At 42.0% G+C, this 17,155-nt stretch overlaps 1 protein-coding gene across 12 annotated transcripts in view; it reads right to left on the bottom strand.

Annotated features, from left to right (window-relative positions):
- The window catches only part of ptprdb (protein tyrosine phosphatase receptor type Db), a 190,703-nt gene that overhangs the window by 142,198 nt on the left and 31,350 nt on the right, over positions 1-17,155 (bottom strand). For all 12 annotated transcript variants that reach the window (XM_065959143.1, XM_065959148.1, XM_065959149.1 and 9 more), the window contains exon 3: positions 13,709-13,734. The gene's annotated coding sequence lies outside the window, so the exon portion shown is untranslated. The remainder of the gene's footprint in view (positions 1-13,708; positions 13,735-17,155) is intronic.

Raw genomic sequence — 17,155 nt, 5'->3', positions numbered from 1 at the left:
TAGCAATAAAGACATTGGCTAATGATACCAAATTTGTTTTTTGAAACAGGCTGAAAGAATGTTTTTTTTCTCCTGTAGAAATCAGGAATTTGAAAATGGGACCTAATGGAGATTTCTTGGCCTCAAGTGGACACTCGAGGAACTGCAGTTTTTTTGCTCTTCCACATTGGCTTTAATTTCTCAAACCAGAGGCTGCCGTTGGGGTTGAAACTCGAGCACTACACAAGTCCATAGAGTACACAGGATATACTACATGGCAGAGGGAAAAGGATCTGAACTGAAACAGAAAAGGTGACTGACGGCAGGCAGAAAATACCAGAGCATTAGCATGGAGACAAAAACACAGCTGATATTTGACTTCTGATAGCAAACAACAAAAATAATCTCAAACTCTGAATACTTCTAATGTAAGTCTTAATGACTTCCTTAAAAGAGAGTGAAGTCAATCTCCCTCTGGGTTTGTTGTTTGGTTCAAGCAGATGGTGGCTGCAAGCAATCTAGTACACACCAAATTCTTTTTTTTAAATATTATTTTTTGGGCCTTTATGACTTTATTAGACAGGAAACGCAGGGAGGAGAGAGTAGGGGGGATGACATGCAGCAAAGGGCAGCCGCAACAAGGACTACAGCCCCCGCACAAGGGGTGTGCAACATAACCGCTAGTATCCGGCGCCCCTACACACCAGATTGTGTTTACAGACAGAGCTAAAACAAGGGCAAAAACATCCCGGCTGTGCATCAGTGTGGCGTCTTTGTGAATGAATCCTATATTTCTTAATGCTACTTAACACTACAAATGGCGAGAAAAATCACAATGACTGTTCTCCAGAGCGGCAGATGCTATCGTGTGCTATGGGGTGGCCCCTCAGTCATGGATATATATATGGTGACAATGCTGAATTATCATTTGTTAGGTGCAACAAATTACTCAGCGGTGTCCTACTTTTAAAGACATATTAGACACTAGTGCGCCCAGGGGCCAAGAGAACGAATGACTGAGGGAGCAATAGACATGAAGGAGCGAGCGCCGATGACACGAGAGGTAACGAGAAAGATGAACGGGTGCCATGTGGTGTAGGAGAGCGAGGGGGATGAGGAGAATTGTAGAGCAAATGAGTGAGAGCAAATGAGATGGAAGAAGGAAGAAGGTGCTTTGAGAGAGGAGAGACTCTGAACTGTTCCATCTGCTCACACTGTAAAAAAAACATGTTTTTTTTAATTTTTTATAGGTTTTCATAATTAATTTGAGTATTTTCAGGTTGCTATGTGTATAAATGATAGAAAAAATCTAAAGTTTAAAAAAGTACCTGACCGATTAAATATTTTTGGGGCCGATACAGATATTGGGGAGGGAGAAAAAAATCTGATACCGATACATCGGCCAATTTCTTTCATCTAAGTTAGATCTGTAGAGATAAATATACACATTCATTGTGTTGATCCCTCACATGCAGTTATCAAACACTTGTGGAAAAGATTTATAATGAAGACAAAACTGGAAAGTAACTGTGCATGTATGTGCATCACTGCTTGACACTCTAGAGAGTGATAATGCTTCCATATAGTGCTGGTGAAAAACAACTGCTAGTGTAATACAATGAAACTCAAATGAAATGCTATTTAACTGGTGAATAAATCGAGTATTATCGGTGCATGTCTGCCATAAAATTAGGCAATACTGAAAGTCACTGGATATGCTAATATCGGCTGGCTCTAGTCAATACATTTTATTTTACTCAGTTTTCCTGCGGTAACTAGTACATTTTTTTATAAATAAATTTAGAGTAAAGGTCTTTTTCTTGAGATCTTGACGTATTTATGTAAGGATAACAACACTGGTTTTTCAGTAATAATGAGCTGATATAGCTCAAGTTCACGAGAAACACCTGAAATGAACTCGATTTGAAGGAGATAACAAGACGATCAAGTCAAGGTCCTGAGAAAAGAAACTAAACGTACTTGTTAAGACAGAGTTACAGCGTCAAATCAAATGCACAGATGCATGTCTGATCAGGGTTTCTGTGAAATACGTACAAATACTGTGAATAATACTTTTAAAACTGTGTTACTGCAGGAGATATGTGGTTGTTTTAGACGTTTAATTAAGTCTGACTGGTTGGAAGAACTCTCCTCAGTCACAGGCATGTTGACAAAGTTACTCATTTGAAAGACACAATTACACAGTTCATCTCTCTCCCTGCACAGCTAACATCAGATTTTTTCCTCAGTGCTAACACCCTCATTGTCTCACAGGCAAAAAGACAAGACGTGCTGCTTTTTCTCACTAAAGCCTGCGAAGTGCTGGAGAAGAAACACCTGACATTTATCTCGTTAATTTAAGCAGAATAAATAGAGGAAGCTGGCAGAGTGTCACCGAGGTGGCAGCGGGGCGAGACCGGCGTGACCTGACGCCTGCTTATTTCTTGCTTTTTGACGAGGTCACAAATGTAAGGGGTGCTATTGGAATCCCTCGGGGTGCAGACTGGGTACGCTGGAGCAGAATGAGAATGGGCCACAGAACGACCGCAATGGGTTTCCTAATGAAGCCTCACGGTCGCTCTGCCAAAGTGACCCATTTTCTCGTGCTCTCTCTTTTTTCTCGCCCCCTCCCTCTTGCTGATACAGCTGCCCCAAATTCTTCAGCGAGGAAAAATATGCACAAGTTTAATTAAAATGGCTCAAATTATTGGAATAGATTCTCATATCCCTCCTTTCATGAACCATTAGTCCCTCCGGGGTCACTTGGACTCCGGCGGCTGGGGAGTCTGTCAGGGTCAGTCTTCATTCTCTGGAGAAAATGTCACCGTGGAGACGATAAATTACAATAGCACAAATGAACTTTCACTTTAAAGGACAGAGACAAGATTGAATACAAGTTATTTTTGTGAAAGTGTCTTATTTTTTTCCCCCTCTGTAATCCTCCCTGAGTTTTTTAAAATAAAATCATTCCCTGCCAGCTTTTATGTGAAACTACGAGACAATTAGTTCTGCCGTTCTTTCCCCTTCATAATTCTTTCAGCACAGTTTTGAAGATGTCTCCAAATGTACACCACACTCCTTTTGATTGGATTGTTCTGACACAAAAGGCTCTTGTTTTAGAAATATTTAAAGGATTTAGAGAGGGTTAATGAAGTAAAAAGTGTGGGACTGTTCCAAACTGCAGACTCTTGCAAAGATAGAAGGGGGATTTTGTTAAATATCTTGCAATTACAAAATTCCCTGGAGCGACTGATTATACAGCACTCAGACACCGACTGTAAGTGTACAAGGCTGTTGGCTGAGCAGAACATGATCTGCTTCCACGCTCCAGCCTGTACAGGTTTTCAAAGAGCTGCTTTTAAAAATGTTAAAGATCAGATTTCTGACCGGCTGCAAGAAGTACAACGCTCAATTATGGCTCCAAATCTGATTCATACAGCAATGATATTCTACTTAGTAAAAGTTACAGATAGGCAGATACAAAGTAATGTGACCAACACATTTTTCTATATCGAAGAAAGTATTTTGGCCTCTCTGGAAAGTCGTCCAACCGGGTGAATTCGATCAAACATCCCCCTCGGTTTCGCTGCCTAGCGGTCTGCATGGGATAGGACATGAGAGGCCAACTCGTAGGTCTTAGGAACGAGGCCGGCCGGTGAAAGGCCCTCCAATGGCGGGTCATTGCTGCCAATTGGTTGGTGCTGAGGAATAAGTGGCATGTTACAACTTCACCCCTGAATCCCATAGAGTCCACTAAACTTTCATTTTTTTGACTTAATGTTAATAAATGGATGGAAAACAAGATCGGGAGTTTTGTTTTTTTAGATGAAACTGGACGCTCTGTGAGTTACCTCGTCTGATTTCCTGTTCCAGATGATCTCTGATCTCCATTGGCTGCCAATTGGTTGGTGCTGAGGAATAAGTGGTATGTTACAACTTCACCCCTGAATCCCATTAAGTCCACCAAACTTTCATACATGAAAGCGACCTAACTGCCAATTCCAGCAGTCATACTGTTAGTACGAATTTTCATGAATTCATACATTTTGGTCACTTTGTGAATGAACCATTTAAAATCTGTCTACCATCTAAGAGTGACTCTTCTCTTAGGTTGAAGCTGTAACCATATCTATGTAACTCATCTCATGGCAGCAGAGTTCTATTTGGTTTGGAGCCAACTGTCTGTTGTAAGCAAAGTGTTAGTGTGGCTCTGTCTTATTCCAAAAAAATGCGCACACAAACTGCTGAGCTGGAAAACATATGGGTGATGCGTGCTGCATAAAAAAACTCCAGTCCAAGTTCTAGGTTTCAATACTTTACTGAAAGCTTTATATACAAAAATACAATCAAACAAAATGTAAAGCACGCGTCAAACATGTTTTCCAGCTCAGCAGTTTGCATGCGCATTTTTTGGATTAAGACAGAGCCACACTAAAGCCCAATTCACACATACTCCGTGCGCGCCGCAGTCCGTCCGTCCGCGGTTTTCGCCGGAGTGCGCTGCAGGCACGCGTCAAGCTGGACAGAATATGACAGCCTGGACAGGAAGTCAGACAAGGAAACACACACAGAGCGTCCGGTCAATTTCAAAATAAAACACAATATACGGACTCGCGATCGTATTTTTCATCACTTTATCAACATGACGTCAAAACAGGAACCGAATTAACAACAATTCATCCTCAGAAAGACAAAGCAACATGTTGTTTACATGTTTTTGTCTTTCTTGTAGTTCTACTGTGATGTGTCACAGGTGCGCTGGTCCGCTGACGCCACAGAAACGGAACCAGTGTGAATGGGCGCGAGGCGTCCGACGGAGCAAAACCGTGGCGCTGACGGACCGCGGCGCTGACGAACCGCGGCGCTGACGGACCGTGGCGCGCACAGAGTATGTGTGAATTGGGTGTAACATTAGTCAAAGACCAGTGTGCTACTGTAGCGCCACAGCTTCTAATAAAACAGGCAGCATGCTGCAAGCTTTAACCAATCAGCAGCCAGAGTTGACTGGAGCCTTAATCACCTTCAATTAAGCATGCGTCACTGGCATGATCTACACACAAAAGATATACTACACTTACGTATGTATAAATGGCTCTAACACAAAGGTTTGCTAAGAATGAACTGTACTGGAAACGGAACGCGGCGCTCGCTGTGGAAACAGGAGCATTGTGATTAGAGTGGCAGCGAACGTGGCAGTATTGCCCGGCGCTGACGAACTACGTGGACAATGGCAGTTCGAATCCGATTGTTGATTTCTTTTTGATTTGAAAACATTTTAAATGCACTTTTGAAGCTGCCATCAGTGTTGTAACACATAATGTAAATACTTCATTATTAACGGTTATAGATAATTGATGGTTGATACATTTCATTAATACTTTTATTTTTTCAATGATAATGAGTATTTACATTCTCGTGTCCTTCGATCAGAGTTGTGTTATGTAAATTATCTTTTACCGACCACGTTTCCACGGTGATTCTAGTTTCTGAAACTCGGTCGTGAGCTTGTCATTTTATTCTGCACTGATGGTGCTTTCCCTTCACATCGGGAGAGGAGGAGCAGATTTCTCCTGTCATCGCTCCTGCGGCTGCATGAACTTGCAGCCGAGTGTGTGTTTGACTGTGTGCGGCGGTGTGTGTGTGTGTGTGTGTGTTTTCTTCCCAAGCATCTCTCCTGTCATAGTGTTGGTGAAAAACGAGGTGCATATAAGTCATCCGGCGAGAGGTAGTCACTAATAGGATAGAGGCTGCTCCACAGGAATGAGATATGGCCTTATTACCCACCTCACTTCCTCGCAGCCTCGTGTCCTCCCGTAAAAAACACAACAACACTGTTCCTGTCGTCTCCTCCACACTTACCCTAACCATCCATCCTTCCATCCAGCTTCGCCTCCCTCCTTCTTTCTCCCACCTTTTCCTTCTCCTTTACGTCCTTTTACCTCATTCGCTCCTCCCATCGCCTCCTTTCCTTCTTCCACTTCCTTCTCTGCTCACCTTCGAGCACCTGATTTCTTCCCTGCATTAAAATAGCCTCTTCTTCCGCACCTCACCTCTCCCCACCTGATTTACTCAGATCCCCGCCTCTCCCTCCTTCCTCTCCGCCTCAATCCTACCTTAACCTGACCCCTCCCTCTCCCTTCCTTTCATTTCCTCTCCTCTCCTCTCCATACTCTTCTAAACTTTCATCATACGCCTCCCCGCTTGATCTATTAATCTCTCTCTGTTCCCGCTCAGGTTCTTCCTTATCCCCTTGGCTCCTTTCCTCCCTCACTCCTTCTCACCCTATTTTTCCTTCCGTCTTCCCGGCCTCGGCACCTGCTGCAGGAGCTGTCTAGACTGGCAATGAAATTATGATGGAGAGAGAGAGATAGAGAAAACGAGAGAGAGAGAGAGAGAGGAGGTGGATGGGAGACAGCATGCGTAGGGGGTTGGATGTGCACAAAGTCGGAGGATAAGAGGAAAAGGAAGAACTAAAAGGGGCAAGATGGGAATGTTTGAGGAGGGAGATAAAGTGGAGAGAAGAGGGGAGTGACATGAAAAGAAAGTAGACATATTTTGAAAGGGTTCACGACCCGACGCTGGGGATAAGAAATTCCACCCATGTCTTTCTGGTTTTCCTTTTTTCAGCTGTCACTTCAATGTTGTTTTTTTTTTCCCGCTCTAAATTGTTTGGCATCTTCCAGACAACAGAGCAGCAATCATTCTCTAAAAGGTCCACCGCTTCACACCTCCGTCCACTCATCCGTCAGTTCATTTCTGGATTTCAAGAGATGTGAGAAAAAAACCTGCCCAATTCACACATCGTATCAAAGCGAGGAAAACGTGATCCAAAGGGACTTTTTTTAAAAAAAGAAAAGAAAGTATATCGGCATGAATGAAGAGTGATATAATGTAAATATGGGCGATCGGAGAGAGAGGGAGGAGGAAATGAGTGGAGGAGAAAAGAAATAACGACCAGGTGATGGAGTAAATGAGGACAAACAGATGCTAGATTACACCTTTAAAAGGCAAACACACACTCACACAGTTTTGTTTGATGGTCTGCATGAGTGTGTGCTTCAGAGTAGGTGTGTGTATCTGTGTGTGTGTGTGTGTGTGTGTGTGCTTGACAGGAGGCGGTGGTCCTGTCTGTCTGCAACAGGATGTGATAATTAACCTTTCTCCAGCTGAGCGCTGCTTTTAAAGCTACCACTTTAACCGAGTTTGTTATCACCCACACTACACATTAAACAACTTGAGTTGTGTAGAGCCGTCGTAAACATCCCACCAAGTTGGGTAATGAAGCAAGTTCTTGCCGAGGTCGTTCTTCATGACACATTTTTATTAGTGCTTCAATTGATACAACCCAGCGCCCCCACTTTTTAAACTTTTGAATACTCAATATGAGAAGCGTTGAAATGAAAAAGAAAAATGCTGTAGCAGCCAATTGCAGCGCATTTGAGTTAGGATTTTGGAAGCTCAGGTTTTCCAGAGGTCATGCACCACCCAAACCTACCCTCCCCTGCCGTCCAATCAAAACTACCTGAGCCCAGTCAGCTTATTAGGCACAAACCATGGAGGGAGGTTATTGTGCAACATTATGGACGCAAACACAGGACCACTCAGACAACAACTTTTGAACTTTTTTAAACAGATATTACCAAATTAGCATACTTTAGGGTGAGCCTGACCGATTTATCGGTTGGCCGATAATAATGGCCGATATTAGCATGTCAAGTGACTATCAGTATCGACTAATTTTAACTCAGATATGCGTCACTTTTACTAGATGAATTCACCAGTCAAATAGCATTTTATTTGAGTTTCATTGTATTACACCAGCAGTTCTCTTACACCAGCAGAGGGCGCTATATGGATTACAACAATCATCAGTTACTTTCCAGATGAGTGACCATCTTTTCTTCATTATTTATCTTTTCCACAGGTGTTTGATGACTGCATTTTGAGGGATCAACACAATAAATGTGAATATCTATAGCAATATATCTCAAAGATTGAACATAGATCAAAGAAAGATATCGGCCAATTTATCGGTATCTGATTTTTTTGTCTTTTTTATATCGATGTCAATATCGGCCCCAAAAATCCCATATCAATCGGGCCCTATTTTTAAGCCTCCCATTACTTCCTGAGAATTAAAAAATAAAAATGGATTACTGAGTGCAACAGAAGATGCTTCGTCTTTGCAAGTGGCACAGATGTTCATTATCTTCTCAAGTGACAGTTTTGAAGTAAGATCAAGGAATTATATTGTGTAAACTACGTCTCCACATGCTGCGAATGACTGCGAGTTTATAATAATGCAGCTTGCTAAGGAGACAGGTTTCAAAACAGGGATCTTTGTGTTCATGACACTGATCTTTTGTTTGTTCTTTGAGTCTAAAGTCCACAGAACTGGAGAGGCCCTGTGTTAATTGGCATATGAAGGGGGGAAGTCATGTGATAATAAATAATGAAAGCGTAAAGGTCCCTGGATTAGTCACATCTGTAAATGTGTTACTGTTGACAACTTTTAGATATTCCTTTAGGTATCTGAGGAACCGTGAATTATGGAGTAATGAATTCATCCAGATTATTCACTCTGCTAATTTTTACCTTTCAATCTACCTGCCATCTGGAGAGATGCAAGTGACAACAAATTAACAACATAAACACACAATCATTCAGTTAAACTTAAAGAACACATATTATAGTATTACATATAGTTTAAATAAGTCTCAGAGCTCCCACAATCATGTGTGTGAAGTGTCTTGTTCTAAATCCACTCTGATCCTGTATTTGATCATGTCTATAAACCCCTCTATTTCAGCCCTGCTCAGAACAGGCTGTTTCTGTGTCTGTACCTTTAAATATGTAAATGAGCTATGTCTGACCACGCCCCCTCTCTGGAAGGGCTTGGGTGGCTCGGGCTTTCTGGATCCATACCCTATTGTTTACGTTAAGAAGGCGGACTCAGAGGGCAGAACAAACACCTAGCTGTGGGAGTGTCACCCACCTGGAGGAGGGGTTACTGCCCTTTGTGATGTCATGAGGGGAAAATCTCTAAACGGCCTGTTTGAGCACACATTTTCTGAAAAGTGGAGCAGGGAAAAAACGGAGAGGGTGGACTTTTCTCATCATTGGGGGGTTTGTAGACAGACTAGAGACACATATTAGTGTTAGAGAAACGTGGTGAAGTCAGTGTGTCTTACATAATATCAGACATGCTTAGTGCACTAACAGTGGAGGAAGTCTAAACCTTTACCTTAGTTACGGTTGATAATAATGACAGTTAAACATCATAATGACTGCAAAATCTGTTTAAAACCTTTTTCTCTATTTGGTAGTTTAAAAAAAATCAGGTTTTCAAACCATGAGGTGTGCCTCCACAGGGTCGGGGCCGCTGGAGAGTAGTAGCAGTGGCTGTCACACACAGCTCATGAAGACAGGTGAGGTACTTTAAAACTCCTATAAGGTACTATTTTTGCAACACATTTTCCTGACATTGAACTGCTGCATTCACACATCAGCTCACCAAGAGTCCACACCGATATTTAATAAGGGAACTGGAGCAAAAAAGGCCGGGTAAAGTCAGGGTGCAAAGTTTGTGCCGTTTGCGTTCAACCTGATAATTTGGGGGAAATTTTGGGATTGCTTTTTGTGTGTTGGAAAACACAGCAATAGGCTGTCCTTAAGTAGGAATTTTACCCCATCTTGGTTCAGGCTCAGCCTCGAGGACTTTGATCCAGGTAACAGGGACTTCATATGGATTTGATTTTGCTGACTTGAAACACTGGGGACTTGAGATTCAACTCCGACACTGGTACCAGTTACCTTCCACCACTGTTTACATGGATGCAAGTAAACCAAAAAAAACAAGAGACCAAACTCGAAGTCTCAAGTGAGGGCCAACATGGCAGATGGTCCAGCAGCAGAGTAACATATGACTTTGTGCCCCAGAGAGAGTCTCCAGTAGCAGCAGGCCAGCCAAACCTTAACCACTAATGAGGCTCTACACACAGTCCCAACAGAGCCCTCTCCAAACACTGGGAACCAGATACACACAAGAAGAGAGACAGGGACTAAAGATTTAGACACATACTCTCTCTCTCTCTCTCTCTCTCTCTCTCTCTCTCTCTCTCTCTCTCTGTGTCCCACGCACACATGCACACAGCAATGTTAAAATCTGATGCAAAAACCTTGGGCACCAAAGCAAACAAGCACTAAAGGGCATGCAAACATGGCATCTGTGTTTGGTTAAAACCTTGTAGCTACAATTGTGCTGCTTTTTATGTCTTAACTTCTTCTGAGGATTGGCACGACTCTCCACTTGTCCTCAGCTCGGAGATAAGTGTGGGTTCTTTGGATACAATTCAGCAGTAATTACAGTTTCACAGCCTTTTCTCAATATTTATACGTGGCACGGTTTCATACTCAAATGCAGCGCATCCCTTTCTGAGCCAAATTCTTATTGTTGCTCTATAACACCATTCTGTTGTGCTTAATCTAAATATGTTAGCAGTTTCATGTGATTTACAGCAATGTTTTAAATACATGTTCAACCCTCCAAAATGGCGTTTGCTTTGTGGATCTTGGCTGAAACTAGAGTTTGGCCCACATTTCTGTCTAATGAGGCTTTAAGATAAAGATTAACACCTTCCAACCGTTTACAGACCAGTGCTGACACTTTCTAAAAAAAAAAAAATCAACTTTGAACAAAGTTAGAATATGAAATAACGCCCGAACATATTCAACCCCCCTCCCTCACCCCACCACCACTGCTGCCGCTGCCGCCACCGCTAGCTGACACAAAACATTTTACCAAACGTCAAAAATCAAAAAGGAACGTCAAATTTTTTAAAAGATATAATTCACCAGAAACACAAATCTATTAAGTTGATCAGGATGGATCGAGTGCAGTTTTCTCTCTTTTTTCTTTTTACAATATTACTCCGTGAAGAGACCACCCTTTCAGAGCGCACAGACCTTCCTGGTAGAGCCCGACCGATTAATCTACCAGCCAATAATATCGGCCAAAATTAGCAGTGACTATTGGCATCGGCTAAATTAATCACAGATATTACTAGATTTATTCACCAGTCAAATAGCATGTCATTAATGAGTTGATCCTCAGCTTCTCCAGGAGTCTTAAACTCTACCACCTCAATCACCTCCACACCTTGTGTCTGTCTTGATGTACTAAGCTTCCAGCTTATTGGCTTCTGAAGCAGATATGCCTTAAGATGTAAACTTGACAAGCTGAGTTGCACGTGATGCCATCGTCCTACATGAATCAACAATAAACACACAACACTGAGGGCCTGATTCACTAAGAATGGATTGCAGCCTTATAACCTAATAAAAATGCATAATTTGCTGCTCTTATCTGCTCTGTGTTAAGGTCTAAATCACAAAACATAGAGTGCAAATGCTATCCAGTCCCCAAAACGCCCCAAAGGTCGTCCTGCTGTTGTTTTGCATCTGATGGTGGAGAGAAGCTATCCGCACCTTTACACTGGTCAGAGCTGTGCTCTCACGCTGAAAGAGTTCTATCATGTCCACAAAAAAAAGATGAGCTAGGAGGAGAGGGGAGACTTTTTCAATTGTATTTTGAGGATTAAGTAACATGAGTTCAACTGTTTAACACAGCGCTCCCTCCCTGAACAGATCAGGTAAAGAAAAACTAGCATCCTCGTCATGCGTAACGGATCCAGACCTCCCTAGACATGTGCATGACATGTCGAGCCGCTGACAGCTTCAGACTGATTCAAGACTCAGACTATATTGATAATAGAGTCAATCCAACGTAATATGTACAGGATTTATTTGCAGATCATTTCTTTTAAAGTTTAACATCGGCAGTAAAAAAAAATCCTGATCACTTGAAAGTTTGCACATGACATGTTTTATAAATACTGTACCACCTACTCTCAGCAGTCATTTTTCACTAGCTGCCTCGGTTAATGGCTATTAGCGCCGCTGTTTGTGAATTAGACTCATTTTGTAATGAGGCCATTTGCGTAGAAAGGGGCAGATTTTTCCACAAATGACCGCATTGTGGTTCATTTAAATACCTGCAAACAGCATCAGTGCACAGAGACACAGTGCATTTAACCCTTTGTGTGTTTTATGAATGAAACATTGTCTTTTTGACTCTTTTGCACAAGTTTAGCAGGCGCAAAGCTGAGCAAACTTTTGGTGCAACAGGCCCAGAAACTATTCGCTGCAATCTCAAACCAGTCTTGAATAAAGTCTTTCGACAATTTAACAAATGAAAACAAAAACATTGAGGTTCAAGGAGAGCTTTTTATATCTTCATAAACTTATTATATTCCAGAATTTTAGCACACTTTGTCAGTGTGGGGGCTGCATTACTCACAGATGTGCTGGGTCTTGAGAGTGTTGATTAAAGTTAAAAGGTAAAATGAAACTTTCTTTCTCAAATGTAAAAATAAACTTTTTAATTTGTCTCCATTTCTTTGAGTTCTGATCAAATAAATACACAACAAGAAATAAACTTGAGTTTCAGTTCATCTCTAGTTAAAAGAGCCAAAGAGAAAATTAGAGACCCACCGATTAATTGGCCAGCCCATAATATCGGCCGATATTAGCTTATCAATTGAATATCTCTATCGGCTAATTTTATCACAGATGTGTGTCAGTCAAATAGCATTTCATTTGAATTTCATTGTATTACACTAGCTGTTCTCTTTCACCAGCAGAGGGCGCTACATGGATTACAACAAGTGTATGATAACTGCATTTGAGGGATCAACACAATAAATGTGCGTATCTATATCTATCTATCTCTGAAAAATCGAGCATAGCTCAAAGAAAGATATCGGCCAATGTCAGAGTTTTTCTCTTCCTATTATCGATATCAGTATCGGCCCCAAAAATCCATATCGGTCCGAAAGAAAACATTGGAGAATAATGAAGTTAGAGCTGAAGATTCAAATGAATCAAAATCACATTTTGAGGTGAAATTGTCGAATGATTGAATAACCTGCATGCACACCTTACAGTGAGTCCATGCTCAGGCTGCAGTCAGATATGAACACATCCTGTATGACCCCCCCCCCCCCCCCCCCCCCCCCCGCCACACACACACACACAAGGTCAGGCCCTGTTTGTATTTGCACTGTAGCACATTTCATTTTCCTCCTCAAGTATTGTGAGTCTGCTGATATTACACAACATCCCAGTCAGAAAGTAATAAGTTTGAGATATACTAAAGCTGAAACCAGTAATCCATAAATAAACAATAACAGCAGCGTTGCTTTTCTTTTTTTTTTTAACTACAAGGCAGTGATTTCCCACACAGACCCGGTTATGACTAAAAGCTTGTGACAGGCGGGTACAGTTTTAAGACGGAGCAGAAGAGGATTTAGGGTGAATTATTTCTCTTTGTGTGTACTGCAGAGATCTTTTTTTCTCACGGCCTTTATCATATATCTTTTCCATTAGATGTTTTATTAATAGGGGGACACGTGTCCTGTCTGAGCATTTCTAATCATAGCTTTACCTCGGGAAAGTGTTACCCAGAGTGTCTCTTTGTCATCTTAACACAATGTGATTGTTTTTCCGGTGAGCACGCTTCAGAGCCAAATGCATTTTTGAGGACGCAGATTGTTTCTCGATACACACACTGTGCCAAGTGCGGATGGCACGCTGTGTTTTTACGCTTTTTGAAAATCAGAGGGAAGAAAGTAAAAGAGGAAGGAAGACACAAAATGAGATTCTCTCTTACCTTAAGTAGCACTTCAACACGTCAAACTGCAAAGAGAAGGAGTAGAAAGAAGAGGAGGGAGAGAGAGTGGGGGGAGAACAAGAGGGAAAAGGAGAAGGAAAAAAAAGAGAGATTGGAGTTAGATTATCATAGGGTGCAGTTGAAGAGCAACAACTTTCTAAGACGCTTCGCAGTGGGATGCACGAGGAAGTGAAGATCTGAAGAGATTTCAAAGTGCTAAAGCTGCAGCGCCCGATACCATTCATGTGTATCATTTAAAAAATCATAAGACTGCTGCTCTCAAATCTTCTTATTATGAGGGAGAACTTTAAATAAACAAATAATTCGTCCTAAAAATAGCCCTGATGGATTTGCAGAAAGCTCTGGAACCTGTACAATATCCCTCCCTTTCCCCTCTGAAGCTCCACACTTCATCAGACCCCAGCACAGCAGAGCAGGAAGAAGGGAGGTGGTATCACTTTCCTTTTTTTTTTTTATGGGGTGTTGTCTTCTCTGTCTTCCTTTGCCAATCACTGACCTACTGTACTTCACACTGCCACGCTCTCCTGGCTGCAATGCATGTATGCGGCCTTGGAAAGAAAGAGTGAGAACACACCCCAGAGCTGCCAGCAGAAGCCATCACAAGTACTCGTCAGATGGTTCAGTAGCTTTGTAAACCCCCCTCTTATCTAACGGAGACGTTGGATTGGGGGATTGAGGGATCTGTCGCCGCTTTTGTAGGTATCTTAAATCGTAAAAATGCGACATCCGCGCTCAGCTCATGCTGTGATTGGCCAGAAGCTCGGAGGTGAGAAAGGTGCCAGGGCTTGCAAGTACATTTTTCCTGACTCTATTTAAAAAAAATCCTCATCACAACTATTCCTCGGCTGCACGGTGGTACAGTGGTTAGCGCTGTTGCCTCACAACGAGGAGGTTCCTGGTAAGAATCCCTGTGGGACTGGAGCCTCTGTGTGTGGAGTTTGTATGTTCTCCCCGTGCATACGTGGATGGATGGATGCACAACTATTTCTGTCACCTTTATTGTGAATAACAGAGTGCAATACAAAGAGAGTCCTACAGGAGAAACTGTCTGGAAATGTGAGCAGCTAGCCACCCTTCTTAGCTAAAATCATGTCCTTTTTCAACGACAGACTGCCATCCAGTGTGCTCAATGAGAAAACTTTAAAAACTGATGTCAGACAACATGCCGTACAAATTTGTTCTACGACTATTCTGATCACTTTTAAAGCCTGTATGGGTCTCGCTCCAAGCAGATCTGTTGACACCGTACGAGTCAGCTCACATCCTCAGATCCTTTTGGTTGTTCCCAAAGCCGAGGCTTGAAACCCTGAATCCTTAAATCCTGATATTTCCAGGACATGTATTGTATCTGCTTCTTCTTCTTCTTCTTCTTCGAGAACGTCCAAACTGTGACGATTAGGGACAGAACAAAAACCAAAACAGGCCTGATAGCTAAAGAAAAAAAGATATGGGAAATAGGAGGTAATGCATCTATCTAGAGCGGGGATGGTCACAGCAAGGGACACATTCATTTAATTCTCACTGCCAGGGGGCCAAATTCTAGGATACAAAAACGATTACAATCAATTATGTCTCAAATTTAACTCAACATACACCAGTGATCAAATATTATTATGAACATATTTCTGGTTTTCATGATTTCATGGCAGATTTTGTCATGTTTTCTTCATGTTTCCAAATAATTGATATGTAAAAATTGTCGATTGATTGATGGGGGCTGCATGTGGCCCCCAGGCCGCCAGTTGCCCGCCCCTGAAATAGACCCAATGGCCTTAATGGGACTGATGATGTCACCTTAGAGTTACATCACCTCCATCGGGCTGCCACCACAAACATGACTTTCACATTTTTAATTCAAAAGGCTTTTCCTAGAAGAAAAAGGACTTTCTGTTGTTTTTTTTTGCCTTTGCGCGACCATTCGGGTCGTTGTATCTCACTGTGCACTCTTTACTCTGTACTCCTGTTCTGTCTTTGATCACGGGGCTTACTTTGAGGACATTTTTAGACACCAAAGAAGAAGAAGAAAAACAGCAGGAAATGCTCACCCGGCGACGCATTTTGGTCTAAAATATGAAAATACTTTGGTACGAATATTTTTGTAAACCTGCTGACTGAAATAAAAAAGGGAAGCAAAAAAAATGTTTTTTGTTTGCATGAGATACTGCAGAGGGCTTTATTCAATATATCTGACGGGATATCGTGTTGCAGAACGGCTCATGGTAATTGTAGTTTTAAATAAAGACACACACACACACACACACACACACACACACACACAGTAATAATGTGTTAATGTGTGCTAGGATAGATTAAGTCTGTAATTATACCAAGAACAAACAACATGACACCACACATAAAGAATTTAGAGACAATCTGACACCCATGAGTGCACATTCAAACACACACACACACACACACACACACACACACTCACACACAAGCACACACTCACACACACACACACACGCACAAGCAAGCAGAGCGATCAGAGCGTTTCATTAGTGAGGAGCAGATAGATTACCCTCCCGAAGGAGACATTGACCAAGAGGCCATTGATCTACTGAGCCAATACTTAGTGTGAGTGTGTGCAGATGTGTGTGTGTGTGTATGTGTGTGTGTGTGTGTGTGTGTGTGTGTGTGTGTGTGTGTGTGTGTGTGTGTGTGTGTGTGTGTGTGTGTGTGGAAAGTAGCCTACTGATGGAGTCTTTAAGTTGTTCGAGTAAGCACAGTAAATCTAATCCAGTTGTGTTTAATGGAGGGAGAAAGAAACAGGCTGTTGACATATTCATTAGGTCCAATTACTCTGTCCAATCAGTGACATCTCACTCACTCAGAGTGAGCGAGAGAGTGAGAGAGAGAGGGAGAGATCAGCAATATTTATTTCTTGGCAGACTACCAGAAAGAAAAGAGATTGATAGTTCTTGAAAGATAAATAAAAAATATATTTATTCCACTTACTGAATGACAAGACGGTGCATTTGGAGGCATCTAATATCGTTTGATCTCATTCAGGGCCTGGCAGAGCACTGAAGTGTAAATCAATCGGAGCTAAAACTGGAATTGCTCAATTATGCAATCGTATTGATGATTCCATAAAGGTCGCTGTAATAATGACTAATGGTAAAAAATACAGTGACACAGCCGCATTTACCATAACGAGCTTGTTATTAACACTAACCATCAGCGGGGGGAAGAAAAGAGAAAACGATAGCTCTGTTAGCTTAGCATCTGCTCGGTGACTGTGTGTGTGTGTGTGTGTGTGTGTGTGTGTGTGTGTGTGTGTGTGTGTGTGCGTGTGTGTGTGCTTAAACAATTCTCATCTACATGTGTGGAGCTCGTAATTAGCTTTCTAGCTTGTTCTCTTACATTGGATGTGAAGGTAATTGGGGCTTTTGGACACTCGCTCTCAATCTTTGTCAAAGTGTG

Source organism: Labrus bergylta, chromosome 1, assembly GCF_963930695.1.
Source record: "Labrus bergylta chromosome 1, fLabBer1.1, whole genome shotgun sequence".
NCBI lineage: Eukaryota > Metazoa > Chordata > Actinopteri > Labriformes > Labridae > Labrus > Labrus bergylta.
The sequence above is the reverse complement of the archived record's forward strand: the minus strand, read 5'-3'. Positions and strand labels throughout refer to the sequence as shown.